This window comes from Stegastes partitus, unplaced genomic scaffold (assembly GCF_000690725.1).
Source record: "Stegastes partitus isolate 25-593 unplaced genomic scaffold, Stegastes_partitus-1.0.2 Scaffold52, whole genome shotgun sequence".
Taxonomy (NCBI): domain Eukaryota; kingdom Metazoa; phylum Chordata; class Actinopteri; family Pomacentridae; genus Stegastes; species Stegastes partitus.
This window is the reverse complement of record NW_007577783.1, coordinates 591,354-597,121: the sequence shown is the minus strand read 5'-3', so window position 1 is coordinate 597,121 and position 5,768 is coordinate 591,354.

The window sequence follows — 5,768 nt, the reverse complement described above, 5'->3', positions numbered from 1 at the left end:
GGCTTTTGGCACTGATAAATTGGAGATTTTTAAAAAGACAATAAACCTTTTAAAGCTGCCGGTGGGTTCGGGGGGTTCAGAGGGTTAATTTTATTGAATTATTTATTTCAGCCAAATATGCATTTTCCAAATCTGTTCAAAGTGCAACATTAGCATGACCCATTAGTCATAATGACAGTTATTAGTCTGGAGTGGAGGCCAGAGTTTCTGTGAAGTCTTTGGGTTTTTGTTGTGAAGCATCTTCGTGTTGGTAAGAGCCGTTCACTGTTCACGCTACGTTTACAGAACACACCTGAGCCTGTTGTTTGTGGGTCAGCTCTGCTTTCTCTTTCTCCAGACGAACCAGACGGGATTACATCACAGTGACACAGATCAACCAGCTGGAAAATAAGTGCGCAAATGTATGAGAGTGACATTAGCAGGTAGCTCTCTGGGTCTGTCTCGGTCACCGTCTACGCTCTTAAGGGACTCACCCGTGCAGCAGTGACATTTCAGAAACAGGCTTGGTGGATATGGACTGACTAGGAACTCCACAACCCCGGATGCTCGCGCTAAGATCAGCTTTTATTTCCCCAGTTCTGTCTCAAACCTGCAAACGGCTTTAGACAAACAATATTACAAAGAAACCCTCAGTTGCAGCACCGAACTCCTGCATTTCTTTTACCAGCTGAGAACCCAAAACACAGACATCGGGTAATTGTTGTAAGGTAAGGCTGAGGTTGGAGTCTTTGAACAGCATTGATCTCTGTGAATGATTTATAGGCCGTCCACCTTCCTCTTTTGTCTTTATGTTTAGCGTTTCATTATTCCTTTTCTCTCTCCATTTTCGGCTAAAATTCCTCTGATTCTCCCTCCCGTCTGTCGCTGCCACTGTGTGCCACCGTGTCAGCGAAGGCATCACAATACAGGGGTGACATTTCAAGCAGACAGATTAGGGCCTCTCTCCAATTAATTTTGCTTTCCTTTCCCCGTTAAATACACAATCAACCAAAGGCAAAATGTCAGTGAAACAAACGAGGAGCCGCCATGTGGCTGACAATTACCGCCAAGCACCTCAGAAATGCCAATATGTTAAAGTGGGAGCAGCGTGTGAGATGAATGGGGACAAACGGTAATCTTTGAGGAGTCTTGTTGCTGCAGCCTTCGCTAAAGCCGGCATGCCTGTGGTCACCTGCCATTGTTGTGTGATGTAGTGACAGACAGCGCGTCAATGGAAAGGTCAAACGTTCCTCGTGGAGCGAAGGTGTTGAATGGATTAAATTTTATACGTGCGCTAATATCTTCATTATCCAGCATTACGGGGGGATTCTACAGCAACAGAAGGGACGAATAAGAAATGACATTTTAGAAATAGGAAAAAAACAACAACAACAACAACAAAACAGTGGTGTTGATTAATAGAATTAAAATTGAATATATTAGTGGCTTTTCTTTGCAAAGAGCAACAGTGAATTGTGATTTTAAGCAAATTACTTGAATATATTCATTACAGACTACTGGGACCTGGAGATACAGCTGGAAAATGTATGGAATAGGCCCAAATAGAAACCACAAAGAGAATGATGGAGGGTTAAGGCTCCACTGTCAAGGGATTTCAGAGGCTGCTAGCATGCTTTGGATTGGTTGATCCAACTAAACTTTCCATTGTGTGTATTCACGGATGCATATCAGCAGGGATGTCCCAAGAAAAAGTACTTTTGGCTGCTAATCCGACATTTCGTATCTCCTGTAGGGCTGCTCCGAATGTCAATTTCTGTTCTCTATATATTCGGCCCTAATAAATGACGAATATCCCAAATATTTGAGGGTGCCGTGCGGTGGTGGTGGGTGGGCGGAGGCTCTGACGGGCTGGAAGTGGGCGGGACGCACAAACGGCATTTGGCTACTTAGACCAGTTTAGGTGTTTAGGTTAGCGGCCATGGAAGCGGGGTGGGGGAATGGGGGTCCAACGGGGCAGCAGTGAGCGGGCAGCATTCGCAGTCACCGTACCGTATCCACCATCAGTAGCAGTGGCAGCGGCGGCTCATAATTGATCATAATTGATATCCTGATTCCAGCACAGCGAACGAATAGTCGGCTGTTCGGGTCCAGCCCTAATCTGCGGTTGCCATTTTCCTCGATAACACGCACTTAAAGTATTGTAGATGAGTTGTAGTACCTGGTTGCACCACCAGGTGGCGCCTCTAACTGTTTAGTACCGTATCGACCAGAGGATTCGGGCGGTTCACTGTTGGCATGAATAAAGCCTTGTGGGGTTTAGCTACAAGTCTTCTGTGATGCCTAATGACCTCAGGTGGGCAAATAAGAAATGAAGATGGGCTTAAATAAATCCAAAATCCCAAACAACATCTGATGTTTGTTCTTGTGACTTTTTTTCAAGCGTCTCAGTCGAGCAAACATAAACAAGGAGTCAGGCACAGTTGTGGAAAGTTCATGTGATTCCTGTTTTGGGATCGGTCATGGGACATCTCTAAATTTAAGTGAAACTAAAAAACATTCTGTCAAACTATTTTCTTATTCTACAAATTAAGTGTCTACGCCGTCACGCATTGCTCTGATTTATCGCCCAGTGCCATTTACTGCCCAGCAAAAAAAGGACATCACTTCACTAATTACTTCATCTTGCATAGCCAGAGCACGCTGCAGCACAGAATGCTCATTATCGTTCTGCTTTGGAGGGAAATAAAAATGCTCTGAGTTGTTTATATTTCTTTAAATTCAATCACGGTTGTCTTGGCGGGAGCTAAGTGAAGGATGCAGCAGCAGCATTGTCCCCTCAGAATAATGACTTGTTTTGGTGGAACATTAGCATGCAGGGAGGTCATTAAAATGGCTAATTTACAGAAAAGATCCAAATTGATCCAAATCTTAAGAAGAAAAAAATAGTCTGTGTGGTAGCTTTACTTTCCCATAGACAGGAGGCGATGATGTTATGTTGATAGCAGATGGGGAGAGAAAACCATGTGAAATGCTTGGACAATGGACGGCTTGTACTCACAACCTCCATCTAAGGAGTCCGACTACTAATGACTGAGCAAAAGCAACATTTCCTCCTCGTACATTGACTTCTGTTGTTTCCGCTTAATCACAGAGGCCTTCCAAAAACTCCACTTGAATCTGCAAAGGTCACGCACACCCTTCAACTCTAAATAAAACTCAAGAGGTTCTACTAGTGGTTAGCTCGCAAGGTAAGATGATACGACATGCAAATGAGATGTTGGTTCCACACAATGAGCTGGCGGCATTAAGCTAATATGACGAGCCTGTCCAATAAAACTAGCATTTCCATCCGTTTCTTGGTAAAACAGCAAAGCCATCTATACATACATCCATCTTCCCAATCCCAAGGTGTTCCCAGGCCAGATGAGCTATGTAATCCCTTCAGTGACTTCTAGGTCTACCCAACAGAAAACATCAAGGATGCGTTATCATCAGATGGCCGAATGATTCTCGCCGGCTTGTTTGTGAGAGAGCAGCTGATCTGGGGCGGCTGTGGCTCAGGTGGTAGAGCGGGGTTTGTCGTCCAATCGCAAGGTTGGCGGTTCGATCCCCCGCCCCTCCACAGTCGAAGTGTCCTTTGGCAAGACAGTGAACGCTCCCAATGGCAGGCAGCACCTTGCATGGCAGCTCTGTCGCCTTTGGTGTATGAATGTGTGTTTGAACTGGCTTTGGATAAAAGCGCTATATAACTGCAGACCATTTACCATCTACCCCAGCTCCCTCCAGGCAAAGCCGACCCCCTACATCATGGATATCAAAGTAATTGAGTGTGACTGGGACCCTCAGTAAAGCTGTTTTGTCCAATACTGTATAGTTTAACCCTTATATCTCAAATAGCGGCCGGTCAAACAGCCAACAGTAAGCGTTTGAAGGGCAAACACAGAAAGGAAAACTAATCATATGCAAATCAGCTACACTCGCCAATTTGTTAGACACAAATAGAATATTGGCAAAAGGAGACCGAGCTATAAATACTGAGAGAGAGCGAACGCAAGGGGCAAAGGGAATTGGGTTTTTTGAGGGCATATGTTGTCCACAGGTGACCCTCTGTGGGTGAGCGTGGACAGTGTTGAAGGAGAACCAAGTGGACTTCACCAAGAGCAAAGCCACTTTGAGGCTGATCAGGATTTCAAGCTGTTCCTGTTGGATAGTGATTCATTGTGAACACACCAAGTCCATCTGTCGTTCCTGCTCGGAGCCATCGCTCTGCAACATATCTCATCGGGCTAAACATGCCAAACATGGGCGAAGTGTACAGACCCGTCTCCTCCCACCCACAAGGGAGACGAGGTAAGGATTTAGAAACCTTCGTCTGGTGAACCGCCGGTGGGCTACATCCTGTTTGGAAAGCGCCCCAAGCTCTTCCAAGTCAGTTTAATCATCGTCTTTTGCCAAGTTGCACAGCCGGCCCAGCCTGTGATTGACTTGGCCCACAGCCAGCCCCGATACAATTTGTTGCATAAATGCTAAATCGATGGGTCATTACACTAATGAAACGACATGACAGAGGGACATGATAGTGGAATCAAGGTTCTTCATAGCTCCTAGCCATGGGGTTTGGTGCCAAGAGTCTGAAACGGTTCAACAATGCAAAAATCGCCTTGAAGCTGACGGTGAAAAAGAACCTCGTCCAGCCCGTGGCGGTTCCTGATGTGCATGTCTCTCTCCGCATTTACACAAGAAACTCAGCCGTCTTTTATTGGGCCGTTTCATAGTTCACCTTCCCGTGAAAGCCCTGCATTAACATCTGTTTTCACAGTCGAGAAATACCAAATCACTCAGCACTTTTTGACTCTCGGGGAAAGAATACAGATGACATGATGTAGAAGGCCCCTTTATGGTTAGTGGACAAGTAAACACGGATTAAAACAAAGAGCTGTCCAGTAATTCATCCTACAGAGTAACAATTCTTCCAAGAAACCTTGAAGACTCGCTCTGACTCTGGGGGCTTTTTTTTTTTTTTTTTCTTCTCCTACCTTGAACTTTTTTTTCTCTGCCCCTTTCACTGACACCATGAAGATGAAAGGGGGGAAAAGTGATAAAAATGTTTGGCTACGCGCTGTTTGTGTGTCTGTCGCACTCGCGTTTGTGTATGTTGTAGAAGGAGGACGAGATGAGAGAGAGAGAGAGAGAGAGAGAGAGAGCGGGACAGGGAAAGAGGACGAGACAGAGAAAGAGATGAGATTTGTGATCTCATCTGTTCACCCGGGGCCTCTCTCCAGAGCAGCCTTTTACTGTCGTCAATCATCTCCATGGAGACATCTTAAAACTCAGATGGATGGGAGGCTCTGATGCATTTCAAACATGCCTGTGATACACACTTAGAGAAATAGTGGATGGAAGCCACTCACCTCGTGTTGGACCTGATTACAGCCCCAAGGCAAAGGAACACTCGAGGCCTCCGGTTGAAACCCACGAGTGCTTTAGGTTATTAGCAATGAAAACAACTGGCAGCAGGATTTGCAAAAGTTCGTTTTCTTTACCAAAACACGTACAAAAATTATTTATCAGTTGTAAAATTGAGCAAAGCAACATTCTGGGCGCCTCCATGTCAAAGTAAAAGTCAGCTCCCTTTAAATCTTGTTGCGTATATTTTGTACAGATTGTCCGAAAAGCATGCAACACTTCGGAGAGGTTTGAGTTTGCATCTCTGGCGAGCAGTTGGTCTGAGCAGATGAAAACACAAGTGAACATAATCCACTGAAAACACTGCCGGAGCTTATGTCCTGATCTGCAATCTGGCAATTTGGGAAATATGCTATTTGCTT